A 15,144-nucleotide genomic window follows, 5' to 3' on the forward strand; every position below is an offset into this window, starting at 1 on the left:
GGGCCCGCCCGGTGGCTCAGGCGGTTGGAGCTCCGTGCTCCTAACTCCGAAGGCTGCCGGTTCGATTCCCACATGGGCCAGTGGGTTCTCAACCACAAGGTTGCCAGTTCAACTGCTCGAATCCCGCAAGGGATGGTGGGCTCCGCCCCCTGCAACTAAGACTTGAACACGGCACCTTGAGCTGAGCTGCCGCTGAGCTCCCGGATGGCTCAGTTGATTGGAGCAGTCCAAGTGAAAAAAAGAAGTAAAAGAGCAGGAGAAGATATTTTCAATACATATATATGACAAAGAACTCATATATAGAATAAAGAATTCCTAAAACTTATTAAGTAAAAGACATACTCTACAGAAAAATGAGAAAAAGATTTGAACAGGCACTTTAAAATTCCTAGTCAATTAGTATACAAACAGTATTCAATCTCATTAATACTTAGGGAAATACAAATTAAACCCACACCAAACTACAACCACTTACTCACAAGATTACATTACCTAACTATACCTACAGTCAGTGAGGTTGTGGCATGTTTGGAAGTCTCGTACACTGTAGGTGAGTGTGTAAACCAATGAAACCATTTGCAAAAACAGTTTGACCTTGCTTAGTAAAGTTAAAAACACACATAACTAACAATTTTACTCCTGAGAAAGTCATGCCTATTTGCATCAGGATACATATACAAGAAAACTCATAATAACACATTTGTGATAACCAAATATGGGAATGTTAATAGTGGTGGCAAATTGCAGCACCTTTCCTTTGAAAAGAACTGTGTATGTCTCCCTACCATGTAACTTGCGATGCCTCCCGCGAGAGGGGTATACATGCCACCTAATTGACTTTGGCTTGGCCATGAGACATGCTTTGGCCGATAGAACATGAGAACAGACATAATATACATTACATCTGTAAGAGTCTTAATGAGCTTCTGTCAGAGCTATCGCTTCTACCTCTGCCACAAAAATGCGTGTCCTAGACAGTTTGCTCCCTTTGTCTGTATCCCGAAATGAGAAAACACATAGAAAAGAAACTAAGATGATACAGTTTACAAGTATCAAAAGCAAGAAACAAATATTGGTTATTGAAGCCAGTGCGACTGAAGGGTTGTTGATTGCAGCAAAGCTAATATACAACAATAGAGTAGATCAACTGTGGTACATAACAAAAATGGAATACTACACAGCAATGAAAATGGATGAGACATAGACACACACAACGTATAACAACAAAATAATATTGAATAAAAAGAATATATACAGTATGATTCCAGGTATATGAAGTTCAAAACAGGCAAAGCTACTTTCCTGTTGGGGAATTCATAGGTAGATGGTGACACTGTAATAAAAAAACAAGGACATGGCTACCAAGTCCGGATAATGGCTATCTCTGTGGGGGTGGGGTGGGGTGAAAGAGAGTTGTAATGGAAAACAAATACAAGGTAAGATTCTACGGTACTGGCAACGTCCGATCACTGGAACTGAGTATTCACTTTAGATTTTTCTTTAAACAGTACATTTTCATGATATAGTAAATTTCTATGTATATTTCACAATTTAAATGTGTTTTAAAAATTCCCTGTCCTTGCTCAGTTGTTCCTCTAAGCCTTCCTTGGAAGTTTCCAGTTACCACCCTCACCTGGAAGTCACTATAAATTAATTTCGTAACTGAGATTTCACAAGATGCTAGATCAAAATGCTTTACTGATAGCCCAGTCTAGAATATCTAACACGTCTATTCTCCTCTTGTTCCTGGAATTCAAAATCCAAAAAACCCCCAGAAAACCACTCACGCCAATCTGGCAAGGTCTGCTATTTATAATTCTTCACTGCTGTTGATTAGTCAGAATTCCTTCATCTTTTAAAAGCTTACACATTTTGTCTTTTTAAATATTTATTCTACTATTTTATTTAATGTTGAGATTATAGTTTCATGATGGTGATTTCCAGAAACATTTTTTGAAATTTACGTATTTATTCCTTATTCATCCCTAATTCCTAGTATGTGTTCAGCACCTGCAGTGTAGATGGAGATGAATGACAATAACAATAACATATTGTTGAGATTTTACAAAAATTACAATAAATAGAATATTTAATCTAAGTCATATAATGAGAAGCCGTACTAATGCATGATGCTTTGATTTCCCTGTTTTTTTTTTAAACATTAGCAATGAGTCATACAATATTACTGGTGTTTATATTTCACGATGACTGGACTTTTTTTATTACTGAAGGGAGATTTTCAATGTACATTCAGCTTTTTAGTCATCTGCCTGATTTTAATTTTCTAATTCCTCCTTGGTTATAATCTTGTTTATAGTATATCACTCCAAAGACTACTTCCTTTCCCATAGTTACAAATCATTAGTATACCGTTTTCCAAAATACCATTATTGTAAGTTTTCCTCATCTAATTCCAACTGCATCTCTGAAAACAGATTTCTCTTATGCCTCCAGGCATTCCATGGGTGGCAAGGCACAGAAAAGACAACATAAATCCATGTAACACAATTTCCTGTCTTTGGGAGAAATGACAGATGATTGTGGAAAACCCCACAGGTACCCTCTTATGGCATATCTTCCTCAAAAATTATGTGGGACACCCCTATATCAGTCAGGATCTAATCAGGAGAACAGAAAGCATTCTAAGTATTTGAAATGGAATTTAATGCAGGAAATTGGTTACCCAGCTGATGAAGGAGATGAGAAACCAACAGTGGATGGTGACACAGTCCAGAGATTATCAACAGCAGGAAAACTCACCTTGGCTGGAGGAACAAAGAGAAGAAGTAGAGAAACAAAGAGAAGAAGTGGATCACCCAGTAGAAGCTGAACCATGGCAAGACTGTCAGGCAGGTAATGGAGCCATGGAGCAGATGCAGTCAATGATGGAGAAACCAGCCAGGGCAGAAAAAGGGGGGCTGTGTGAATACCCTGGTTTCTTCCTCCATCTAATCTCTCATTAGTACTTCCCATTAGCCCGAATCAGCTGAAAAATAGCAGTAGCAGAATAGTGGAAGGGCAAGAAATGAAGGGAATAGGGAGAAAGGGGATTTAGAGAAGTGATAACACTTGTCTCCAAATCATCAAATGGCTATGATTTGGGAGAGGGAATGGATTTATTCTCCATGGCACCATTGGAGAATCAACAGATGGAAAATTAAGTAAAACAAATTTCAACTCAAAATAAGAAAGTATAGTTAAATAAACACAACTGTCTAAAAAGGGCAACAGTTTGCCTTGAAAAGTGATGATTTTGGAGCCTACAATTGGTAAATATTTTGAAATGTTATGAATAAAATGTTCTCCTACAAGTTCTATATGATGCCATTAAAAGCCACAGAAAAATGTTAATAGAATCTAGGTGGTAGGTATATGGGTGTTCACTGTAAAATCTTGTGACTTTGCTGCATGTTTGAAATTTTCTGTAATAAAATGTTGGAAAAAACATCACTGAAGTCAGCAAGACATCTAGACCTACCAAGTGGGATCATCTATTCATATATGTTTTTGTTATCTGTTACTAGGTAACAAATTACCCAAAACTTCACACTCAAAGCAGCAAACATTTTTCTCACAGTTTCTGAGGATCAGGAATCCAAGATCAGTTTAGCTGGGTAGTTCTGGTTCAGAGTCTCTCGTGAGGTTTCAGTCAAGCTGTTGACTTGGCCTATAGGCATCTGCAGGCTTGAGTGGGGAAGATGTGCTTCCAAAATCACTCATGTGATTGTTGGCAGGACGCAGTGCCTCACAGGATGTTGGCTAAAGTCCTCAGTTCTTTGCCAGGGTGACCTCTCCACAGGGATACCTGAGTGTTCTCCTGACATGGCAGCTGACTTCCCTCAGAACAAGTGATCGGAGAGAGAGTGCACCCAAGAAGGAAGCGATACTATTAAACCTTTCAGTGAAAATAGAAGTATATACCAAGATTCTGGGAAGATGACAGCAATGATTGTGGTGGCATAGTTTTTAGATCTTCCCAAATTCCCCCAGAAAAACACAATAATTAGATAGCAAAATCCAAAATCCTTGAACAATACTTACAACAAAACTAGGTAACAAAGTATCCCATAAACCTTAAATTACAAGCAGGTAGGTACAAACCACCAAGAGCTATTGGCAGCTATGTAAGAAAAAAAAAAACAGAGGGAAACAATGGGGCATTTGACATCCCTAAGAAGAAAACATGAAAATAGCCAATTGGCATTCACTAGAAAGTGTTAAGGGTTTTGCCCACTCTAATAGGAAGTAAGTGTAAGGATCTCATAGTATGAAGGTCTATAGAGGCTGGAGAAGTCCAGACCCTATACTCTGGAAAATAACTAACCATGGCTCCTTTCCAGGACAGGGTCCCACACTGGGAAGAAACTGCTGGAAATGGAATAAAAACTAAGCAGGGCAGGGACAACAAAGAAGGAAAGAGAAAGTCCAGATAAAAGAGGGGCCAGAAAATAGAGCCAGGAAATCTCAAAGGGCAAACCACTCTCATTTTAACGCTATACAAAAACAACAAAAGAGGGAGCTCTGTGAAGTTAAAAAAAGACAACTGAACTAAGCTTCCTTGCAAAATTTTAGGGAAACTAATTTCACATAAATATGGGCAACAGAAAAGTGTGCTACTCAAAGCCCATACAAGTTTATCATCAGGAAAAAAAGAGAGAGAAAAAATAAGGAGCAGACTAACATCCCAATGAAATCATGCTAGAAAGAAACACTAAGAAAAAAAGAAAAGATTAACATCTAATGTACTATTGCATAAAAAGCTAAAAGGCATTAAGAATATTGTTCAAGATATGAAAGAATATAAGTCAGAATTGGAAATATTAAGAAGTGAGGTGACAGAAACCAAAAAAGAATAGAAGTACAAATTTTTAAAAAATTTAAAAAAAAAAAAAAATTTTTAAATAAAGACTAAACTAGAATGAACATAAGAGTAAATAAACACAAGTGATATATTAAGAAAAAGATGAAAAGGAAGGGCATTGTTTGAATTTTAAAAAACTGGAGAAAAGTAAAGAATTTGAGAGACAGTGGCAAGTGTTGAAGACAGGCCAAAAACAAAAAAAATCACATAGATAATAGAAGTCCTTAAAAAAAAAAAAATGAAGCAAGAGAACAAATATACTAAAAATAAAATTCAAGAAAACTTTCCTAAAATTTAAAAAACAAAAAACTACATGTTGAAAAAGCACACTGTGTATCTTGAAAATGGTGATCCAGAATGACCAACATCAAGATATAATCTGCTAAAATGATTTGGTTTTAAAGAAAAAGAAAAAATAATATGTTGGGCATCTAGACAAGGACACCACATGACATAAAATTAGAAATAAAATCAGATTAGCATGTTTAGATTTTAATAGCAACATTTTGTGCCAGAAAAAAAATGGAATAACATACTTACGATATGCGAAGAAAGAAAATATGAATCAAGGATTTTATATCTGGCAAAACTGACCTCTAAAAGGCACAGATAAATTTTTACATCATGCAATCACTTGGGGAATATTGCTCCCATGAGGCCCTGCTAGTGAATCTCCTAGAGCAAACTGCGGCCTGCGGGCCAGCTGCGGCCCATGATCAATTGTTAATTGGCCCGCTGCAAATTCCAAAAATATATTTAGTTCACTTAAATAAACCAGGTGAGGCAATACGTACTTCTCCTCAAGTGAGTTGCCCGGCTGTTTGTGTATTTTACCGCATATGGCCCTTGGTGAAAAACATTGAAAAAAGTTTGAACACCCCTGTACTAGAGGAAGAGCTTCAGACAATCAAAATGACTAAAGAATCATTGACATACTCGTAAGAGCCAGTGGTACACATTAATTATATAGTTCCTTGTAGAACTAAGACTAAATGAACGTAAAAGAGAGAGATTATAGTACGTAACAGATTAAATACCTTTCACATTCCTCTCCATCCTACCAACTTCCGTATTCCTATCAAATTCAAGCATTCACTATCTCCCATTTGAATGAAAGCCAAGTTTTGTTTTGTTTTGTTTTTTACTTTTATTTATTTAAGTGTGTTTTTCCAGGACCCATCAGCTCCAAGTCAAGTAGTTGTTTCAATCTAGTTGTGGAGGGCACAGCTCACAGCGGCCCATGTAGGGTCAAGCCGGCAACCTTGTTGTTAAGAGCACCGAGCTCTAACCGACAGAGCCAACCGGCCACCCCAGAAAGCCAAGTTTTTATCCAAGTCGCCATCATACCATTCTTTTTCCCATTTCAATCCATCCTCAAGTTTAAACCAAGATGATTTAAAATCTACATTTCTGGTCATCTTAGTTTCTTATTCATAATTCTTCAGTGGTTTCCTAGAGTCTATAGGGTAACACTTAAACTCAAAAAGGCATATCCTCAATTTCCCCTTCTTTTGGTGGTGCACTTAGATTTCTTTTGGGAATTACCTTTTCCCCATTGTGGGGAGTGTTGGTAGGACAATAAATCAGAGTGCCCTAGATGGGCGGCTCCATGATATAAGGTCAATTATACTCTCTCAGGATTTCGAATCCTGAGTCAAATTATGAACGGATGGAAAAAATTGTATTGGCGCTCACTCACTGACAGTTGAGTAGTTCCTGCTGCCTAGAGTTCTACAGTTGCCCTTGATCTTATTTCCAAGCCTAGTTCAGCTTTCCCGTCAATTCTGTGAGCTACTCATCTTTCCAATAAATTCTCTTTTTGTTTACGTTAATCAAATTAGTTCTTTTGCTTATGACCAAAAAACCATAACAGGCACATGGGCCCTATTTCCCAGCCTTACCTCTCACCATCACACGCTATATGTTTTCCTCCCTGGTGATAGTGAACTCCTTATAGTTCTCTTATCCCAAATGCACTATTACCCTATCTCTTCTGAAGCCCCCTGAAAGACCCCTCAGTTCCAGGGCAAATATTATGTCCTCTCCAAGGCTAGCCCCTGCCTTTGCTGTCCAACTCCTCACACCAACCAATGCACTGGCACACCCTGAACATAACTATTGCTTCAATTTTAATTTTTTGTACATGTCTCCCACTAGACTCTTAAGTTCTTTAAGAGTAGGGACTGTCTTTTTATCTCTGATTCCCCAAGCTAGTCTAGCCAGTGCCTGGCTAGACTAAAAAAAAAAGTGACTAAAGTCACTTCAAAATAGTTGCTAATGAATGCACAAATGTGAGACACTGCATTAATGCAGCTTTACAGCCACAGTTTAGTGTTCTCTATTTTAAAGATCACCTTCTCAGAAAGAGGAGCTGAGGAAGAGTTTCCCTTCCTGTATCAAGACTTTGCTATTTCAATGGCTACTCAAAAAGCAAACTATGGATGGCATCCCAGCAAGTTACACAATAATGAACAGAACTTCTTTCCCTTCTTTCCCTCATTCCTGGAATTTGCTGTTTTGGCCCTTCCTACGGAATGTTTTCATTAGCATTTGTTTCCATTACAAAGCTTTTTATTTAAAACATTCAGGCTTTGACATCAGGTGGCTTTCAAATTATAAACAAGAATGTACTTTGGGGAATTTGAAAACTCCAGAATGTGGAAGTATCTCATACAAATCGGAGAGGCTACTGTTGCAATGTGGACAGATCAGCAGCCTTCGGCTTAATTTACTGGCCCTTCTGGTTCATCTCACGATTAAATGCCTTTCATCAACTGTTCCGTATCTACCAGTTTACACTCTAGTTCACTGAGGAAAACGCTGGGAGGTGGAATTAAAATATTAAAAGTGGGTGCCTTTGGGGAAATGACTGAGGTTGGGATAGAATGGGGCAAAGGGATATTTATTTTCATTATACGTCCTCTGTACTATTCATTTTATAACCATGTGCATGCATTACTGTTTTTAAGTTTTGTTCAAATTTAATCTGATTGTATTAGCAACACATATTTGCTTCCTTTGTTCATTGATATAATTTAACAAAATGTTGTAACCCTAATGATTATTTCCCCTATACCCATTAGACCTGTGGTTTCCAAATGCTTTTAAAATAAACTTTATTGAAGCATAGTTTATGCACAGTAAAATGCATGTACAGTTCAATGAGTTTTGATGAATGCATACATTGGTAACTACCAATGGTAACTACCAATTGGTAACTACCACCACAATCAAGATATAGAACATTCATATCTCTTGAAAAAAATTCCGCTGGGCCCCTCTGCAGTCAATCTCCAACTCCTGTCCCTTGCCCCAGGCAGCCACTGATCTGCTTTCACTCAGCACCAATTAGTTTTGTTTTTGCTGGAGTTTCACATAATAAAATCATGCAGTATGTGCTCTTTTGCATCTGGCTTATTTTGCTCAGCAAAATTTTTTGAGAGTTATCCACGTTATGTGCATCATAGTTTATCCCTTTTTATTGCTGAGCACTAATCCACTTTATGGATATTCCACTATTTATTCATTCGCCTATTGTTGAAAATTTGGATTCCAGTTTAGGACTTTTAGGAATAAAGCCAACATGAGCATTTTTGTCCAAGTCTTTGTGTAGATATATGCTTTCATTACTCTTGAAATAAATCTCTAGGAGTGGATTGTGGGCTGATAACTTCAAAAGAAGTTGACAAACTGTCTTCTAAAATGGTTGTATATTTTATAGTAGTTCTGGTTGCTCCACGTTCTACAACACTTGATATTGCCAGTCTTTTTTTTAACTAAAACAACAACAACAAAAAAACACAAATAAACTTTATTGATGCATAAATACCTAAGAGTTGAATTTCTGGATCGTATGGTAAATGAATATTGAACTTTTAAGAAATAGTCAAGACTTTTTCTGAAGTGGTTGTGCCGTTTTACACTCCCACCACCAATATGAGAGTTCTGGTTGCTCCACATTCTCACGTATGTTTGGTGTTGGTCTTTTAAATTTTATCCACTTCAGTAAGTGCATGGTGAGATCTCACTGAGGTTTTAGTTTGTGTTCTCTGATAATGAATAATACTGACCATCATTTCATGTGCTTATTGGCCATTCTTATATCTTCTTCTGTGATATATAGTCTGATCATCTTAATTTCTTGTTCATATTTTTGCCCACTTTTAAACTGAATTGTCTTATTTAGTAATAAGATTTCTTTATATATACTGGATACAAATCCTTAGTCAGAATATATGCGTGGGAAATATTTTCTCCCAGTCTGTGGCTTGTTATTTTCATTTTCTTTGAAATATCTTTCAAGGAGCAGAACTTTCAAATTTTGATGATATACAATTCAGTTTTTTTTCTTTATGGTTTGTGTTTATTGTATCCTGCAAAACTTTTGTCTATTTCAGTGTCATTGAAATGTTTCCCTATGTTTCCTTTGAAATTTTTTATAGTTTTTGCTTTTACATATAGGTCTATTATTCATTTTGAGTTAATTTTTCGTATGGTATGAGATAAAGAATGACTTCATTGTTTTCCATATGGATACCTAGTTATTCTGCAACTATTTGTTAAAAAGACAGTTTTTCTCTCATTGAATTTATCTTGGCATTTTTGTCAAAAATTTAAAAATATCCTTATATGTGTGGATCTTGTTCTGGGCTCAATATTCTGTTCCATTGATTTCATGACTGCTTATACCAATACCATACTGTTTTGATTATTGTTGCTTTTTAAAGTCTTTAAATCAGGTAGCAAAAACACTCCATTATTCTTCCTTTTCTAAATTGTTTTAGCTAATCAAAGTCCTTTGCATTTCTGTACATTTTTGAAATCAACTTGTCAATTTCTACATAAAAGCCTGCTTGGATTTTGACTGTTAAATCTACAGATCAATTTGGGAATAATTTACATCTTAACAATACTGAACCTTCTGCGGTATATTTTCTATTTATTTATGTCTTCTTTAATTTCTCTCAGCAATATTTTGTAGTTTTCAATACACAGGTCTTGCACATGTATTATGAAATATACCCTTAAGGATATCATGTTTTTTGGACATTGTTGTTAATGGTACTTTGAACAATCAGTTTCTGATTGTTCATTGCTGGTATTTTTGGTATACTCATATTTTTGTATATTGACAGTGTATCCTGGGATATTGCTAAATTCACTTATGGGTTCTAGTAACTTTTTGTAGATTCTTAGGATTTTATATGCACATGATCATGTCATGTAAAAATACGAATTTACTTTTAAAATTTCTAATCTATATGCTTTTATTTTCCTCGCCTTATTCCACTAATTAATACCTACCTACAGTACAATTTGAATTGAAGCAGTGAGAGTAAACATCCTTTTTGTTCTCAATCATATGGGGAAAACATTCAGACTCTCACCATTATAAGTGTGATGTTAGTAATAGGGTTTTTTCCCAATTAAAAAAAAAAGTAAAATACATGTAATATAAAATTTACCATCTCATTCATTTTTACACATACAGTTCACTGGCATTAAATATATTCATATTATTCTGCAAACTCACCAGCATTAACCTTCAGAATTCTTTTCATCTTGCAAAACTGAAACTTTATAACCATTAAACAATAATTCCTCATTCCTTCCTCACACCAGTCCCTGGCAACCACCATTCTACTTTTTGTCTCTATGAGTTTAACTACTTTAAGTACCTCATATTTGTTTTTTGTTTTTTTGTGACTGGCTATTTCATTTAGCATAATCTCCTCAAGTTTCATCCATGTTGTAGCATATGTCAGAATTTCCTTCCTTTTTAAGGCTGAATAATATTCCATGGTATGTATATACCACATTTTGCTTATCCATTCCAACATCAATGGACACTTGGGTTGCCTTCATGTTTTAGCTATTGTGAATAATGCTGCTATGAATATGGGGTACAAATACCTCTTCAAGACTCTGTTTTCAGTTCTGGGGTATATATGTGGGTGGAATTGCTAGATGAAATGGTAATTCTATTTTTAATTTTTTGAGAAACCATCATACTGCTTTCCACAGCAGCTGCACCATTTTGTGTTCCCACCAACAGTGTGCAAGGATTCCAATTTCTCTACATCTTTGCCAACACTTGTTATTTTCTGTTTTATTTTTGTTGTTGTTGTTAGTAGACATCCTAGTGGGTATGAGGTGGTATCTCACTGTAGTTTTGATTTACATTTCTCTAATGATTAGTGGTGTTGATATTCTTTTCATGTACTTATTTGCCATTTGTTTATCTTCTTTGGAGAAATGTCTGTTCAAACCCATTGCTCATTTTTGAATCAAGTTGTTTTTTTGTTTTTGTTAAATTTCAGGAGTTCTCTATATATCCTGGATATGAATCCCTTATCAGATATATGATTTGCAAATATATTCTCCCATTCTGTGGGTTGTCTTTTTATTATTTTGAGGCACATATTTTCAAGAAGTCAAATTAATATATTTTTTCTTTTGTTGCCTGTGCCTTTGGTATCAGTAATAGGTTTCTCCTTTTTTCTTCTTCCTCTTCTCCTTCTTCTCCTTTCTTTTCTTTCATTACAGATCTTTATTAGGTAGAGGAAGTCCTTTGCTAATCCTTGTTTGCTGAGAGGCGTTTTTTGTTGTTGTTTGTTTGGTTTTTTAACCATGAAAGGATGTATTATACAACTTTGTCAAAAAATTTTTGGTAGCTACTGAAATAATGATATGGTCTTTCTCCTTTGTTCTGTTATTCTGACCAATATATAACTTGGTCATTATATATTATCCTTTTTATGTTTCTGGTTTCTCTTTGCTAATATTTTATTAAGGACTTTTTCATCTATGTTCATGAGGAATATTGGTCTATATATTTTTTTGCAGTGCCACAGTCTGGTTTTGGTATCATGGTAATGCTGGTCTCACAAAATGAGTTGTGAAGTGACCCCTCCTTTTTAAATTTCCATTAAAGACTTGGTATTATTGCTTCCTTAGATAGAAATTCACCAGTAAAGCTATCTGGGTACAAAGTCTGGGTATCAAAGTTTGCTTTAAGGAAGGTTTTAAATTATGAATTCAATTTGTTTAATTGATTTAGGGCTATTCGTGTTTCTATTTCTTCTTGAGTCAATTTTGGTAATTTGTGTTTTTTAATGAATATTTCTATTTCAACTGAGTTGTTCAATTTGTGGGCATAGAATTGTTCATAGCAGTTCCTTATTATCCTTTTAATATATGTAGTTTCTTTCTTTCATTCCTGATAATGGTAATTTGTGTCTTTCTTTTTTTTTTTCTATTTGTCAGTATGGTTAAAGGTTTAGCAATTCTACCAATATTTTCAAAGAACCAGATTTTGGTTTTATACATTTTTTCCATCCACTATTAATTTTGTTGATTTCTACTCATCATTATTCATTTTATCCTATACTTACCCCAAGTTTAATTTACTCTTCTTTTTCTAGCTTACAGTGAAAGCTGAGGTCACTCACTGATTGTAGATCTTTCTTGTTTTATTGTGTAAGTATTTAAAGATATAAATTTCCTTTTATGCTTATCTTTAGCTGTTTGTTACTTCGACCAACAGTAAAATCACACATGCCTCAGGCATACAGCTGAGAGAAAAAAAGTTTCACAAACAGATACTTTCCCTTACTATGTACAAAGCACTCTTATATTTTCTATTCTATTCCATTAAGAAATCCTGTTCATGACTGACTAAATTGAAACATAGTCTCTAGACATTTCTTTTGCAATGATTTGTTATTTTAAGATTGGGTTGCTGATTATGCCCTGATCATAATTTGACAGCTCTTCTTGTTTGAGGAGGTCTATTAAATTGTAGAGTCAAAGGCTCAAATCCTGTGAGTATGTGGAATAGAATGTATTATACTTTGTCTTAGGGTGAACCTAGTAATTTAGCTAAGATTCTTATTTCACATAATAAATGTAATTTTCTATAATATTCCTGATGAGAGCTCTGAAGATATTTTAAAGATACCTTTTATTGTGAGTATATAGACTTTGGTTATATTTTGAGGTTTCTATGATTAAAATATTTTACCCATTACATTGTCCTTACTTAGAGATCAGCGATTCAAATGTTCCCAATATTTATGTCCTCATTAATCGTTATAGTATCCCATGCATGTAAATTATAGAAAATGACAAGAAACCTTTCAGACTTATGGATGAAGAAGTAAGAATTTTGAAAGCCAAAAAAGTATGCCATGCCGCTCACAAAAAACAATCTAATGGCCTCAATGATGCATCATTACTACAAAAATTGGAGGTAGTAATATAATTAACACGTTTATAAAGTAAGTTAGCAAGAACTGCAAAAAACTGTAAAAACAAAAGCAAGAAAACCTGCTAATGCTATTTCTGGAATTTCATTCTAACAAATGATTCAAAACATGGAGAAAGCTTTGGAAAAAAAGCATGAAATAAGGAATTGGAAACAACCTCAAAATACCAAAGTACAGTTAAATAGACCATACTGCATCCTCTTAAAAATATTAGGCAGTCATTAAAAATCTTTGTAAAGTTTGTGTCAACAGTATAGGAAAACATAAGGCAAGATATATACACATGTGTATGATTACAACCAGGTAGGGAGAAAAAACTATATGTAAACACAGGAATTAACAAAAGTGTTACATGCTTTTTCTGTCAGGTTAGAGAAATAAGAGTAATTTTTCTTATTTTCCAAAATTCTATTTAATAGCATATGAATTTTAAAATGAAACATCTATTTAAATGTTGACCGTTATGGTTATAAAATGGAAAAATATATGATATAGAAAGCACAATACGTGTGTATTTACTGTATGGTTGTGACTATGTTTAAAATATATATGTGTGTGGAGAGAGAGACTTAGAGAGACAATTGAAAGAAAAATGCCAAAATGCAAGGAAGGGTTATATAATGTGGGATTATAGTTGAGTATCTTTTTCTCTTTATTGCTACATTTTCTGTAAAGAATTTATTATACTTTTATAATACAGTATAAATGCCTTTTTGGTAAGTATACCTGGCTATTCACCCCCAAGCTCCCTAGTTTGCCTATGCCTCATCTCACTTTGCTGCTGGCACTTGCCTTGTGCAAAAACAATGAGACACCAACAGGGCATTAAAACTCTATTGTGGCATGTTGGGATTTATCAAGCCCACAACCAGATTAGAGGCAAGTGCTGCTACAGTGATTTTTCATAATAAAAGAATATTGAAAGGACCAAGACGCAAGAAAAAAAAAATCTCAGAGCTGTATTTTTGTTCAGGGAAGTCATTTGTCTCCATTTTCTAATACCCAAACTAAAAAGGTCAGATTACTTGTAAGACTATCTAATTGTAGGTCCTGTACAGAAAGGTCAGATCAGGAATGTCAGATCTGAGTGGGATGCAGGAAATTAGTGTAGGCTGAAGCAAAACCCCAAGAGTTTGGGAAAGCAGGCACTCTTGTTTAATGAGCTCTCAACTAGAAAAATACAGAGTAAGTAAAGAACTCAACAATGGGTTGGGACAAGAATCCAGCATTTCCCAAAATTCTGGGCAAATTTTAGACCAGAAATGTGAGTAATGGCACACGGCACTAGCAACAGGCCTTGAACAACCCAGGGATTGTTTTACACTCTGTCTAACCAAGTACAGAACTTCATGGCCGGATCTGGCTGCACATGGAATTAGGTAGGCATTGCAGTCTAGATGAGGACGTGAAAAACAAATGCAGTTCCAGGACTATGCGTGTTTCCCTGACAAAATACTGTAATGAAACCCAAAGGCTCATTTAATTCCGGGAGTCCAAGCACTTCTCAAACAGCACTGCCCAAGAGAACTTTCTGAAACAACAGAAATGTTTTACATCTGCGATGTTCAACTTGGTAGCCGCTCGACACGTGGGACTATCGAGGCCTGGAAATATGCTAAGTGCAACTGAGGAACTGAATTTTAAATTTTATTTAATGTTTCTTAATTTAATTTTAAATTGAAATAACCACATGTGGCTACTGGCTATCACATTTAACGGCACAGCGAAGGTCCAATGCAGTCCTGTTGTTCTTTTTAAGTACACAAAACGTACAAAATGGAAGAAGAATCCTTTCTTTAAATATGAAGATTACATTTTTTTTCTGTAGCCCGTACGTATATATGTTGTGTGGGGTAACTGCATGGTTCCATAAAGTTAAATCGATGCCAGGAATTTTACAGGAATTCATGATCTTACCAGAGTAAACTTAGATTAACCACATTCTGGGCTCAACCTGAAGATGCATTCACCCAAGATGAACCAGAAACCACCCTGGCCCCAAGTGACCTTCTAAAC

The sequence above is a fragment of the Rhinolophus hipposideros genome, assembly GCF_964194185.1.
Source record: "Rhinolophus hipposideros genome assembly, chromosome: 5".
NCBI lineage: Eukaryota > Metazoa > Chordata > Mammalia > Chiroptera > Rhinolophidae > Rhinolophus > Rhinolophus hipposideros.